Below are 15,761 nucleotides of genomic sequence, written 5' to 3' on the forward strand. Positions count from 1 at the left end.
CAGAATTCTGGAGTTAAAGAGAGCGGGAAACAGCACCACACACTTTGGGCCCCGAGGCCCAGTGCTGCTTCTGTGTGCTTTCAGATCTTAAAATAGGACAGGTGTGACCCAGATAACTGCAGGCACAGGGAGGATTTTCTGTGGGAGCACCCCAGGACTCTGTCAGAGAGCTCAGGCTGCCTGTGCTTTTATTGAAGGAAGACCAACTAACCCACATAGCATTAGAGAGGTGTTGACTCACAGAACTGGGCCTGACTCGCCCACTGAGTGTCACAGAGGACACAAAAATCCCTGCAAGCTCTCAAAAATAACCCCTCAAAAGTATAGGACTTTACAGCAGATGGGCACTTACTATTCTGTGACTGTATCATTTTCAATCTGGTGCTAGGATTCTGCAAGTCACTCTTGCTCTATTGTCAAACCAAAGCTCAGATAAATCCCCAGCCAGTAGAAGTAGTGATATATCACAAATGAGTCACTCATCTAAGAAATGCTAAAGCTATAACAGATTATGGACAAATAAATGATTTCACTGTGTTTACAGGTTAGTTGTCATGGTTGTCGTTCTGCTCCCCCTTGTTTTGACATTCTGCCCACTTTGCTTTTACTCCCCTCAATTTTAAAATTTCATTTGGAAAAAACAACAACCAACCAAACACCATGACTACCTCAACCCCAAAAAGAGTTTTCTGAAAAAGTAAGTATAGCTAGGTAGGAACTGAAATCATCACTAAATGGCAGCTTCTGTTCCCCTGGAAATCCTTGAGCATTGCTGGTAAGAGAACAGAAGAACTGGAATAATGAGGTGAGACTTCTGTCTCTCTGACAGTAAATAAAGTGTCAAAAAGCACTTCCAGAGCTGATCACTTTCCCTGCTGTTTGTCAATGCAGAAGAAATCTGGTTTGGAGGGTCTTTGAGAGATGCATTTGTCCTGTCATTAAACTGGCACTGAGAAGTCCAGCTGAGACTAAATCTTAGTGTAACTGTACCTTCATCTATACAAATATATGGGCAATAACCATCTAGGTTCTTCATCCAAGTAAAAATACCTATCCAAACAGAGTCTATTGGCACTTTCTAGAATCAGTGATGATCCCTAACCAGCATTGTAGGTTGTTGGTTGCAAAGTATTCCCCAATGTGCCTTCACTAGAAGAAACTGCTGAGGCTTCCAGTCTGTTGCCAATGTGGTTATCCTAGAATATTTCTTGGAGATAGTGGAATAGGTTTAATTGTTTACAAACAATCATAAAATCCAAGATTTTAATGCAACATCTCTTCACATAGAATGTACTGTATTTTTGTCAGCCTGGAAATGCTGCACACTTACAATGAACCCTAACTGAATTTACTTGATCTCTTTTGAAAAGAGAAAGAAAATGTTCCTTGAAAATCCTGCTGCTTCTGGGCTTGGAGAGAGATATTCTGAAATGTTTGGGCAATTAGTAAGCCTGAAGCAATTGGCTGGGAATTAGCAAATTTTTGACTTAGGGAATTAGTTCATTATTATTATTATTATTATTATTATTATTATTATTATTATTATTATTAGGGAATTTGCTGGCAACCATGACCAAGGGTCACAGGAAAGTCTTGTGTCAGCCAGTTGAATCAGTTTCACAAATGTCTTCTGCAGAGGTGCTTCACTCCTGCTTTGAGCATCTCAGTGCACTGGGATGAGCTGTGTTTTCTTAAAAGCATCAGCATGATTCCATAGAAGTGAGACCTTATCTTGATACTCAAACCACACAAAAGGAGCCCGAATATGCCTAAAAATATATTTGCATGCCCTTTAATCTGAGAAAAAAAAACCAGCAAAGAGCACTTAATTCTACTGAAAATCAGATTCTGCTGTCAGTCATATATCCAGTTCCTCGTGGAACTTCCAACCTGCTCTTAATATTGTCTTCTGAATGCTGCTAAATTCCTTATCAAATTACTTATTTTTAGTGACTATGTGTCTAAAATGTCATTAAGATGAGAATTATATTTTTAGTTCAGATCAGTAGAGAACAGTTGTCTCTTTAGAGCAAAACAATTGAAACATTATTCACATATTTTCAGATCTCCCACTCAAGGCAGTGGAGAAATCTAACATTAAAGAAACTATTAATGCAATACAATGTAAATTAAGATCATGTCTAGAGCAAAATGTGCTTAATATGCTAACTCCAAACTCCTTTCCATCCCTTTGGATTTAACAACCAGTTTCAAGTGCTGTAACTCAGAATATGCAATTCAGTTGTTCTTGACCAACAAAGAAATAGGAGAAGAAATTACTTTAGCAATGCAGTCTTCAATTAATGTTCAAGCTCATTGAAACTCATCATGAAAATTCTAGGTATGTGCCTATTGCATAAATCAACCCCCTCGTTACTGGGTCTCTCTCTGTTTTACAGTAGCAAAGCTCTCCAGTCACAGAAATATTTTCAGCCAAAACATAGCAGACATATTAATGAAAGAGAAGGGAATGTATTAAAAAAATAAATCTTATAGCTAGCTAAAATGTTTTGTCACTATTCAGCACTTGGAAAAGAGCAAGAGATGCATACTGATCCTTCAGATAGGATCAGTGCAGGAAAAAAGTAGGATATGTCAGGAAAATGCAATGTAGAAAACAAGTATTTCTAGAAATTGCTCCCAAAATTTCAGAAAAATGCTGGTGAAATTTGGCAAAATACAGGTTTCTCTGAATAGTAAATATGGCCTTTTTTTTAACACTTAGAAATATCCAATTAAGGGATTTTAAAAATAATTTTGGCAATAAGTCTGCATGCATTTCAGACCCAAATTGACTGGAGAAGTGCTGTCTACTAAAGTTTTCTTCAACTAAGAACAGCAATTTCTGTTATGAAGCACCTGGTTGTATGGAAGGAAGAACACAAAGAAAACACAGCCACAGTAGAGCACTTGTGAGTTACAAACTGACACTGTGAGAAAATAATACCCCTCATTTCTTGTAATTTGTTTCCTTGGTTGAGATTCCCAGAAAATACCCATTAGAAGAGCTGTAGCATGCTTCTGTGTTAGTTTTTTAATACCTCTCTTCCTGTTACATCCTCACCAGATGGAAAGTTCAAGAGCCATTATGAAATTTACGAAATTCATCACTGCCCCACACATTTCTGGAATTTCAACAGAACCCTGTATCTCAGATTTGACAGTTTTTGAAGGGTGCTGAAAACAGATTTCTCATTAACAAACTGGCTTAAGTAGAAAATAGCCTGCTAAACCCTGAAGACATGAAACTGCTTTATTCTCCAAGAGTAAAGGTTTACTCTGGTTTGAAACCTTAAAGTAGAATCTGATCTCTTGTCAGTAAAAGTCAATGGGTAAAAGAGCTTGATTTATTTCCACTTTTACAGGAGCACATTTTTAACAGTGAGCAGCTGTTCATTAACTTATGGAGGTCTTACTTTTGTTATGTCTTGAGACCATCATAGTTTTCAGTAGATTATATAATCCTCTGCATTTCTTTTCTGTCAATGAAAATCCAAATCAAGTTATCTTTGATTTTTAAAGAAATTTGACAGAATCCATTTAAAAAGCACTTTAAGGTGTTTTCCATCAATGAAACAGCACAGGTTTTTAATAGGTATCAACATATATGAATCCTTCTGACATTCACTTAGACAATCTATGATCATGACACAGAGGCCTAAAGTTTTCAGGTTATAAATGACAGCTTAGGGTTAATTGGTTTGGAAAGCAACTTTTCACCTGAGTCCCAAATACAAAATAGAAGCATTAATGTATAATAAAACAATACTGGAAATTAAGTGAATTTCCATTATGCTAAAGTAGTGGTTTATAATTTTGCCAATTCTCTAAAATTGCATAAATGACTTGCTTGAAACAGTATATCAGGTGATATTTGAAATTAAGCAGCTACTTCCTTCCCAGCTGTAACCTGTGAATGTCAGACTCAAGTTAGTGATGTACAGTCCAAAACTGAATAATTGTCTCTGCCACAGGGAGTGAAAAAGTAAAAGGAGATCAGAAGGACATATACATGTCCAGGAAACACAGAAAAGCACATGTGGTGATGTTGTCAGGAAAGTCTGTGGTCTTACTGTCTCAAGCAGCCCATTTGCTGTCAATACTTGTAGAAGTATTGTAGGAAGAGAATTCTGAAGTGTTTCAATGAAAACCATGAGCTAACTATGTGACTGGTTATAAAGAGCTTTTTCCTAGCCAGAGGTGCAGCCTGGAAGAAACAGCAATACATTTATTTGGAAATTGAATGAACAGGTGGTGGATACTGCCCTTACCAGGTTGCTGTGATAAGAGCTGGATCTCCTGACATGGAACTAGAATAGGATGAGGATTGAAGCTTTGGACATGAAAACATATAACTAATAGTTCTTTATGATGGAAAAGCAATCTGGTTAGAAGACTACTAATAGTTGTAATCAATTTACTAAGAAAAGGATATTTGTCCCAAGATTTGGAATGTCAGCTGATCATCATTACATTGACTGAGAGGAAAGCTATGTACCTTACCGTTGTTGAGGTCCAGGCTAGTGAAAGAGTGGGTGAGCTCTAACTCTGTGCTTCACTGTCATTTTGTCAGTGTACCCCCAGGTAATGGAGTGTAGCTCTAAAGCATTCACAGAAAATCAACTTGACCTGCCACCTGCATGAGCAGTGAAATGATTTGGCAATACTTCTAGCCCAGGGACATTTTCCTTTCTTTTTGTCAGAATGTATTTGAGTATCAATTATCCCTAGAGTGTCTATTTATGTAGCAGAAGGGAAACTTACAACAACATTAGCAGGATCCCCAAAAGGTTGTGGGGAAATTCCTCAAAAACATCTGGAGCATTCTTAAAAGTCATTTATGAGTGCCAGAGTGGTATTCCCAAGATCTGTTAGTGGTTTCCTAGAAAGTAGTAAAAAAGGTCTGTCAGTAGAAGAGAAATTCCTGGGAAACAGCATTAATAAATTCCTAGAAGGAATCAGTAATATTTTCAGAAAATCCCAGAGGAAATTCCTAGGGAATAATGGGAATATTAATGGAAAACAAGAGGAAGGATCTGTAATGAATCTTCGTAAGCAGCTGGGAATTTCCTAGGAAGCTTCAAAATTCCTACTAACCATTTAGACAAAATTCACAGAAATCAACAGGGAGGATTCAAGAAAGAACATAGAAAATTCTTGGAGAGCAATAGGAAAAGACCTGGAAAGCTTTGGGGAGATTCCTGGGTGAAAGTACTGAGAAAATAATTTTAGAAAGTAGTGGGCATAGGAGAGCAATTGAAATGTTCCTATAAAGTACAAGAGATATTTCTGAAAGCCTGTAGTAAAAAATTCCCAGAAAGCAGCAGGAGCAGCGCTAGAAATAATTAAAAAAGTTCTTAGGAAGGAACAACAAAATTTCTTGGAAAGCAGAGAGAGAACTGTTAGAAAGCATAAGCATAAATGAAATTCCTTGAAAGATGTTACAGAATTCTTTTATTTAATATTTAAAGATAAAACCAGTCTTTGGGGATGCCAGCTAAGGAAACAGGCACTGGCACTGTGTTTGGTGTTGCTGTAGTTTCAACCATGACTCGAATGTGCAAATTCCTGCATAGAATGTTTTAAAAGAGGTGTTCGGTGCTCTTGATGTCTGAGTAGTTATTGTTGGCTGCTCCAGGAAAAAGAGATCCCTGTTAATGGGGAGATCCTTTCAGGATTCAGGTCCAAGCTAATATATTTCTCCTCTAGCTATAGAACATGCTGAGAAGAAAGAATTGCCTTAGCTGAGAGTTTGAAGGCTCCCCGATGGTATTCCATTAGCTCCCAAATTATTGCTGCTTTTCACGAAGTTCAAAAAGTGCAGTTCCCAGCAGATTGCCTTGACAGAGATCACTTTCTTTCACTGTACCTCGAAGACATGCTCAAACACCATGTGGGCATTAGTTCTCTGTTAGCAGCAATCACTTACAAAAGCAGTAAACCTCAGTATATGTGAGATACTGTAAGATGATACAGCTTATCTGCAATTCTCACACCAGACTCAGAATAATGTCTAGGATTGGGTCCTGCTTTATGTATGACTTAGCAAGGGTTAAGACAAAAATATTTCTCAGTGCCTGGAGTAGCTTTGCATTGTTAAAATGTGATCTCTTAAGGAAGCCTACAAGCTCAGAAAATGTGCTCATATGTGAGTGGTAAGAAATGGATGTTAAGAAGGTATAATAAAGACTTTGTGCCCCTCTCACCTCAGATTACTCTTAGTTCATTCTAAAACCGTGTGTTCTTTTGTATTCTCATATTGTTAGGGTACTTTCCTCCTCTGCATGTCTCTCTTTGGCACAGATGGAGTTTCAGCACCTGCTAGGAGTGATCCTTTTGTCCCTCATTCCCTGTGCAATTTTTGGTGCCTCATTCATCATGAATCCACTGTTTGCCTCTCTTTGCCCGAGCTGATTCCACCATGGCACATCCCTTAAGGTTTCTCATCTGCCCTTCTCTCTTTGTGGTGACCAGTGTCGTTCTCTGCCTCTGACTGAGCTGAGCTGAAGATGATGACCATCTCCAGGTTTTAATAGGAAAACACAACTCCTATGAAATCATTAATGGTGTAATTTTGTAGATTGTTGCCTGCTGCCTGTCTCTTACAGATATCCAGTGAAGGAGGGCTCTAGGAGTATACTTTCCTGGTCATTTAGAAATGGCCAAACTCCCAGCAGTGCAGAAACCATTTCAAGTTAAACAAAATAAATAATAAAAAAAGAAGGATGTTATATTTACACAGAATCCTCCCCGGGTTTTATTAGTATATGAAAACCACAGCGGCAAATCGTCAAACCAAACAGGACGAGATAATTGCAGGCAGAAAGAATGAAATGGTAGTTCATTGGCTCTAGCATTGCATCTCTGCTGATGAACAGCTCCTTCAGAGGTTGAAATCATGTGCTTATCTCTTGTCCTCCAACGAAAAAATGTTTTTAATATCTATCAGGTAGATATCTTTAATGCTAACCTTAATGTTAACAGGTTAACTTTTTCAAAGCCTTCTAAAACTACTTCTGTATTTTCTGTATTGTATATTTGAAAAAGTGAAAAATATGTCTATAAACAGTCATGGTAATTCTGACTATTAATAACTCTTGTTATTTTTTTATGCCTGTATGAATATGTTCACTCTTTGACAAGTATAGACTTTCTCATTCTCATTTCTCATTCTCATTTTTCCACCAAAGGCTTGGTTTTTAGATTTAAATACAAGTGAAACTGAGTGTAAGAAAACATAAACTGAAAAACTGTCTTTCAGAGGGAGCTGAGGACTTTTTCTTCAGTACTCATTTAGCTCTCATAAATCATAAAGCAATTCCTTGCTTTTGGAATTTCCCAGGGCCTGCATTTTTCTTCTGGATTCCTACTAGCATTGGTGTAAATAATTAGAAATTGTGTGGTATATCTAAGTGGTGATGGCTAGGAAAGGAAATGACTGCAGAAAATAGAAGAATAATTCTGCAGTTTCTTGTCATTTATATTGGGAGTTTCTGTTTACTTTAACAGAGAAGGTGTGATGAGAGATCTGAGTGGAACCCATTAAAGCCATTCAGTCCAAGTCAAAAGTATAACGGGATAGATCACAAAGGTATTTCTTAAAAAATATTATAAGGGATCACAAACCCCTAAGAAAAGCAGAATTTTGCTTGCACTTACATAGCCTGACAAAGGACCTGTAAAAGAAAAAGGTGAAACACAGAGCTAATTAAGTATAAATAGCATATTGCATCCAATTTTCAAAATGCAGTAGCTTTCCATATAACATAACATTTTTTAAAGGATATGGTTCTGCCTTTGAAGGAGAGAGATTTGAGCTCCAGGGAATGGGCTTTTTTCGCCCTTTCTTATTACAGCCTGCCTTTCACTGCGTGTGTTGTTTGTAACCTTAGTTTTGAACTGAATCTCATTTAGTAACACTGGAACACAGGACAAATACAAATGATGGAAACTTAGCTATGTGAAAGCACATTCCTAAAAGCATTAAAGAAAAAAAAAAATTGCATCAGAAAAATCACCTTGAAGCTAGACCAGTAGTTAAAGAACTCATTTCTTAAACTAGATGTCAGTACTCCCAGCATGACTTGGTCTCCAAATTGCAGTGCTTAAATTGCCAAAACTCCTACTAAAGTCATTCCAAAAATGGTGTGTGCACGAGGGGAAAAAAATTGTCAGTATTGCGGTCTGTGGTGCTGTGATTGACAAAACCACAAAACGATGGATATAAATTATTCACAGAAAAACAGCATTTTCCTGATGAAAAGAACACAATGTCAGTCTCATGGAGTTTTATTATTATAGTTTATCTCATGGAAGCAATGATGAAAATTAAAGAGATCAGCATAAAAACCTATGTCAATAATTTTTGGTAGTGAGCTCTTGAAGCGGTATAATCTACCCATATAATGGATTTTAAACAGACCAACATCAGTTTCCTGCTTAGGCATGCAAATAACTTCCCAGTTCCATGACTTGCAACCAAATACATGGCTATCAATGTTTTTTGTAGTCTATTTTAAAAGTCTTCTGGAAACACTTTCAAACCCTAGAAAAATTTGTTACACTTCCATGATTAGCTGTCAAATGGGCAGAAGAATGGTGTTTTTTTCTTGTTTGAGTTGTTAGTTAGTTAGTTTTTTTTTTTAATTGCAAGGTATCTTGAATCACAGGAAAGAACGAGATCTGAAACCTTGATCTCTTTCCTTGGGTGTTCTGGCATCTGTTGTAACTTATCCCATTACCTGCTTGAATTTGGATAAATTGCTCTGCCCTTCTGCATTTTGTTTTTCCTCTCCTTTGTGTGCCATGTTGAGAGCAGTGAGTTCACTGGAGCTGAGAGTGGCTGTGCAGCTCGGCTTTCTGCACCAGAAAACTGACCCTGCTGAAACAGCAGAAAGCAGGCTGGGGGACAGGTCTGCTCTCCATAAAATCACTGGCAGTACTGATCAGATCCAATCAGGAAAGGAGGTCCTGGCAATTAAAAGAAGAATGTATGTGTACAGGGAAGTGGTATTATGTTCCATAATGCATTTGTAAAGGGTTTTCTTGTGACTTGTCCACAGTGTGGTAAACTTTTCAGTAAGGCTTTTCAGTGTTTTTTTTCTTAAATCTTAAATATTTTTGCTGACTGTGTATTAAATATGACTTAGTTTAGACTACCTCTCTTTTATACAGTTTCAGTGAAATCACAGACTTACTGGGTGCTGACTGGAGCTCTGTCTGTCAGTTCAGCATCTGTACTGTTGCAAAAAGATTTCTAAAATATCATCCTTACCTAAGTTTTCTTCTGTTTTTTTATTTTTTTCTTTTCTGGCACAGATAAATACTGAAAGAAAAAGAGCTCATAATCCCTAGTGCTTCTATATCTGTTTCCAGAAGTCATCCATTACAGCACTGACTGCTTCTGAATAGGAGCTGAGGGTGTTAATTAATTAGTCTGCACACTGAGAGCCGTCTGTAATTGCAGTTTTCAGGAGCAGTGGTAAACATCAAGGTGGGAATACAGTCAAGCTATGAAAAGAAAGAGTGAAGAGAGGTTGTATCAACATCGATCCAAATAAACCACACTGCTTAGAAACAGGATAGTTTAATATGATTTTCCAAAACAAAATCAAAAAAAGCCAAAATACATCCCCAAAACAAGAAACTGTGGAATCAAATAATGCTTCACTACTACGTTTTTTGAAGAGAATATTTTGTTGTCATTACCAAAGAACTGAATTAGTTTCAGTGTTGTGTTGCCATGCCAACCGAAGACTCGTCAGCTTGTTTGCTCCCACTGTCAGAATAATACATTTCTGAGTTTAGTCCTCCAAGTAAGCCAGCTGTAGCCTGAGTGAAACACTACAGGCTTCTTTAAAAATTAAAAACAGTATCTTCAAATATATGCATATGAAATGATCAGAACATAAAGACTAATAGGTAAAATAGTTGAAATTTTGTTTTTTTATTTTTAAGTGTCTTAATTATTAAGAAAATGTATGAATAACCAAATAATTTAAGGAAAACTGTATTTTTGTTTAATTTGGTATCACAGTGATGGATGTTAGCTAACAAATAGATTGGAAATTCTCTGAAGGCTTGACAACTGGCACTAGACCAAGGTGTGATTAATTACTCAGTGCAAGTGTTGATAAAGCCAAAATCTGTAGAGTTTCAGCACGTATGTAGCAGTTATCTGAGCAGACTGAATGAAGAGTCCTTGGCACAGCCTAACAGATGATACCCAGCATAAGTCAGTCCATCCAGTGATGCTCCCTGCTTCCCTGGGACCAAATCCTACAAACTGAGGACATTCATTTTAATCTGGCTCTTGACACTGATATAATGCCCCTGGAATCTGGACATCAGCTCTTTTCCAACATGTGCTGTGGTAACCACCAAGGTCCTTTTCCCATTTTCCTCACCATGAAAACCTGATTTTACTGACTTTTCAGATGGCTCCATTCCACAACTTACCTTATGCTCTTTACCTGACTAGGCTTTTACTCCTGCTTCCATCAGGAACATTTTAGATGCTGGTTTTGATTGAAGACCATCGTATTTCAGTACCCCATTCACCTAGACAAAAACATTAGCATGTTTTGTAGCTGCATCCTGCGTACAGATGAGGATGGGATCGAAAGATAGCTGATGGTACCTCTACACAAGGAAGGTGGAGGTACAACAGCCCCTGGATTTTTCAAAATTATCTCTGTTGCAACAGGATAAGAGACAGAATCGGGTCTTGAGGCAACAAGGTGAGGATGGTGTGGTGGGGAATAAATACATGGCACTTGCTCCCATAAGAGGTAGCTGATGTCCTTGGTGAATACAGAACCAGAGCAAACACTACTGAGCTACAGCTACCTAGGGGTGTAACTGAAACTTAGCCCAAAAAGTGTCTACATTGTGAATTAAAGATGGCTAAATTAGGGTAATTACAACTAAACTGATGATATTGAAAGCACTGCCAGGTTTGCTTTGCTCTAAGTGTGTTTTCTTGCTCACTCCCAGCCTTTTATGTGGCAAGTCCTGAATGCACAGCAGCTCTTTGCCCTGCAAATGCATGATTTTGACTTTAGAGGAAGAAAACCAAGAGCAAGGATTTGAAAAAGGACTGTGATGGGCCAGCAGAAGACTGGAAGCCTGATGTGCCTTGTGGCACAGACTGGCAGCTCCCTGCAGAAGGAATTTGGAAGACTTCATTGACTTTTGGGCCAGGCTAAAGGTTCAAAAAAGAACTGTATATTTCTGAGACTGTAAGGAACATCTAGAGTTTTCATAGAAGAGACAATATATCTTAGCATTGAGGTAAAGCCAGTGTCTTTAGAGATCAGAATAAGTTCTATGTTTATATATTGTGGGGTTTTTTTAAGGCCTATTCCATTGTCATTTGCATCTATAGTTACTGTATGATACTATTTTCAGAGATGGAATAACATATCCTAATCCAAAATGACAATGCCTACATTTTTATTTAGTATTTGGATTGAGTAGAGATACTATGATAAGAGCATCCAGAATTAGGTTCCTAATAAATATAAATGATGTATTTTATTTGTTGTATAATTTATTGTTCATTTATGTGTTCTTATTTGCATGAGTTAGCCTTTCATGCTAATTTCTCTGACAGTTGGATTCATCAAAAGGATAACCAGGAGATATTTTTCATTTTAATAAATATAAATGGCAACCTGGTGCTTCCTTATCTGTTTTATGAAGCACAGAGAATTGTTTTTAGTGCAATTACTAGGTGTTGGTTTAAAAAACAGGAGGGGGGTTAAAAAAAGAGAAAAGCTGCAATTTCATAAATACTAGGTCAGATAATTCAAATCTAGAGAAATCTCATTAATTAATTGAATATATCTCCTGTGCAATATGGATTTTGAACAAATTGGGGTCTACAAAGCAATTATGCATCTGAAAGGAGTTTGATAGTATTCAGTTTTAATACAGTTTATGCTTAATTGTGCTCAGTGAAGTCCCCTATAAAATTGTACATGTTTGAATCCAAACCATTGCAAATCAAAACATTAATGTGATTTCTGTGTGTCATTAGTAATTCTGGGGGGCTTTTTGGTGTGTGTTAGCCCCTGGATATTGTATGGTAAAGGTGAGAGCTTAATGGCTTCTAGGCTTAAACTACTAATGGGAAAACTGATGTGTTCTGTTCCTTCTGCAATCAAGCAGGAACATCAGTTCTAGCTGAGGTGGGAGAAGAAACTAGTGCTAAAACTTCAGGGGAAATCTGAAATCTTCATGCCCTATCTCCTAGAGAGAAGTAAGACATTCTCACATGTCTGAGTCCTTGAGAGAAATGAGAGCAAATCAGATGACAAAAAAAAATCTGACAAAAATCCACAACTATTTATTGTTGGTTTCCCTCAGAAGGTTAAGTAACCATATCAGGACTTTCTTTTGTAAAGATTTTATTTTTCTGCATAAATTTTATGCAGCTCCTAGAAAAGTTCTGTTCTTTGTGGTTCTTTGGCACTTTGTGACTCGTATAAGTTTTTACATTAGAGAGCTTGGCTGTAAGGTGGCAAGCAGAGTTCATGGGTTAGCCTGCTGGACCTGGAGATGCAAAAGCAGAGGTGCAAAGTTGTCAGGATCTAATTTTCCCTCCCAGACATTCACTCAAGTCTTGGATCTGTGTTCTCCCCATTGTCACACAGTAGCTTAAGGCAAACTTTCCTTGTGTGCCAGCCAGGAGTGCAGCTGGAGGAGGTGGAAGGGAAAATCCCAAGTCCAAGACTGCAGATTGTTGGGGGAATTCAGTGTTTAGCCTCAATGAAAAAAGCTATTTTTAATATGAAAGATGCATTTTTTACTAGTAATTAATTAATTTTCCAGTTTCATGCAACTTTTCATCTATATATGTTGAATACAAATGTAATTATATGCATTGAGTAAATTTTTTCTTGGAGTAGGGGAAATTACACGAATCCTTTAAGCTGTATTAAAGTTTATCCTTGGAAGGTTTTGTGTGACATTTTTGCTTTGACCTGTCTCTAGAATTTATAACTCTTATTCATGGAAGGAAAAATCTACAGCTGGATAAAGGAATAAAAAAATCAAGCCATTAATTTATAAATAAGTAAATAAATAGACAGGATCACTGTGCTATGTCTTAGTAGTATGAATATGCTAATTTCTTCAAGTTCTCAGGTACCTAGCTGAGTAAAAGTTAAGTACAATTACTTTAAAATTAATGCAATAAATGAATGGGTTGGAACATTAAAGGAGATTGTATTTCCTGCTCTACATGTTTTAGTTTTAATTTGTTTCCTATCTAAAAATTAAAACCAAGGATTTAATGAATAAAATTGGTATTTGTTAATCAGGCTTAAATTCAGTATCTTAATTATTTCTGCAAGGAATTTAATGTATCATGTTATTAGAAAACTGACAAAGCAGGCAAAAAATGAATTTTCACTTTTCAAATGTTGTTTTAGTGTTTCACAGTTGGAGCTTAAAAATTATTATATTACAAGAAAAAGAGTAGATTTAAAATGTTAAAAGTAGTGCAACTTGGACACCTGTTTCCTGTTTTGAAAGCTTCCCTCCTACATAATTCGTGCATCTCCATTCTACTCAGAATCACTGATCAAGTGTGCATTTACTAGGGAATAAATGTGCCATGTGTGGGATAAGTGATGGGATTGTGGCCCACAGAATGTGGTGGCACAGCCAAAATGATCCATTGGTGCCCGTGGCAGCCTGCCCAAAAGCAGCAGGAGACCCTGCTGGAACACACCTTCCCCCTCTGGAGTACAGGGGGACAAGGGAAGGCGCTTCTGGAAATGGCCAAGTGGGGCAGTTTTTGCCTCTGTCACTTTTGCAACTTATTTTTGTAACTCTACATTCTAGGAAATTTGACCTTTCTTAGAAAACAGTCTAAGGGAACTCCTTGGAACCCTTCAATACATAACAAAGATTCAGCATGTCTGGCCACGAAAGAGAAATTATTGTGAGGTTGAGAGTGAGGGGGAAGCAGTCAAAGACCTCCTGGGTGTTTTTGTAAACACCAATTAATTACTTGTATGAAATCTCCTTATCTGGGTACATTTTTGTATGAGCTATTAGAGCTGTGTGACTTGGAGGCTTCCAAAGACTGCCTCACAGCTTTGGGAACGAGAGTGTTAAAACCTCTAATCTGTCCCCAAAAGCTCAGCCAAACTGGAACCATGAAGTGCCATTAATGGTCCATTAATGGTTTTTAAATGTTATGGCAAGGCCGCTGCTTTTCAGACAGGAGGAGGAATGTGTACATCCCTAAATACAGGCAGCTATTTCATATGTGTTTCACTGTAACAATCAATCATATGCTTGGAAATTCAGGCTCGTGGAATCCTTTATTTCAAGACTGGCCTAAAAGCTTTTAGTGCCAGAAAAGCAGCTGTTGAAGGCAGCTTTTTTCATGACAACCTGTTTTGATTTTAGAATGACGTATGGTAGGAGTGGGAGCGAGATGGTGATCTTGTTTCCCAAGGAGGCAGCTGTGTGCACCTCCTGTGCTGGAAGTGCCACTGTGATATATTTCTCCTCCATCAGAGGGCTTTACTGGACAAATTGGGAGGGGTGTTGAAAGTGATAAAAGGAATGCATCACTGCGTATTTGCTGTACAAGCAAGATACATAAACAGAATCTTCTCTCTCAGCCTCTATGCAGAAGTATCCCCAGTGCCTTTATAAAAATTGATCTGCCCTTTGAAACCCTGTGCAGCCTGAAATGATGGGATTTCAGTCTCCAAAAAGGGGATTAAGGACCTGGCCTCCTGATAATGCTGACAGGCCTTTAACATTTTACTTGACTGTCACAACCAGTACCAAGGTTTTAACGCCATTACTAAACAGAAATATAATAAATTAAATCATTAACAAAGACACAGCGATTTAAAATGCATATGTGTGTAGAGATTTTATAGCTGCATAATTCATAATTAGGTTTAATTTTCTATTGAGTGATAGTGAAAAGTTAAGTCCATGATTGAGAACCTATTGCACCAGGAGGAAGGAGCAATTCCTTTCAATGAAGAGTGCCTGAGAGACACTGAACTAACAATGAAGTAGTACAAAGTCTGTGAAAAACTGAGTTACTTATCTAAAACTACATTGTAACTCTGTACAGAGTACGGCTTTGCTCTCAACACTGTCCTATAATCCTGCCCTTTCAAAAAGCTGAAGTCTGGAGCTGTAAAATGTGGGTGTGTTCAGCAGGATAGACACCAAGCACTGAAAAAACACAATAATACATGCTGGAATCTTTATTTTCTGGTAACTTCTTGTAGCTTCCTGCTCTCACTTAGATGGTTCTCTTTTGTCTGCTGGAATGAACAGATATATCCATCAAAGATTCTTAGGTAATTTTCATTAAACAGAGTCCAAATATTCCTCCTATTTTTTGGCAGATATTATTTTCATTCTTGTTAAAAGAAAAAAAGTAAATCCTACTTAAAAAACTGCTGGATAAGGATACCTACAATAACAAAGAGATCAGTGCAAACATTAAACAAAAGTTTCATTAAAATTCGAATTTAATAAATATTTTAAAATATTCTTATGAATATTTTAGCTTTAGATTTTTTTTTTTTTCATTTGGAAGGAGTATTAGACAGTATTTTTTACAATAAAATCAAATATTGTCAACAGCCTTTAGTAAAAATGTGGAAAAAATTATCAATACATCAACATTTTAGTAACAGATGGAATGAACATGAAATAATATGTCAAGCAAACTTCCTGGGCTTTTGTTAAACTATAATCTTTCAAATATTTAA

General features: G+C 37.2%; 1 long non-coding RNA gene across 1 annotated transcript in view; it reads left to right on the top strand.

Annotated features, from left to right (window-relative positions):
• The window catches only part of LOC147651936 (uncharacterized), a 47,605-nt gene extending 34,273 nt beyond the window's left edge, over positions 1-13,332 (top strand). Inside the window, exons 2-3 of the long non-coding RNA XR_015289824.1 lie at positions 9,319-10,739; positions 10,996-13,332. This is a non-coding gene — a long non-coding RNA (uncharacterized LOC147651936). The remainder of the gene's footprint in view (positions 1-9,318; positions 10,740-10,995) is intronic.
• Positions 13,333-15,761: the final 2,429 nt, after the last annotated feature.

Source organism: Cyanistes caeruleus, chromosome 8 (genome assembly GCF_971803275.1).
Source record: "Cyanistes caeruleus chromosome 8, bCyaCae1.hap1.1, whole genome shotgun sequence".
In the NCBI taxonomy this organism is placed as follows: Eukaryota; Metazoa; Chordata; class Aves; order Passeriformes; family Paridae; genus Cyanistes; species Cyanistes caeruleus.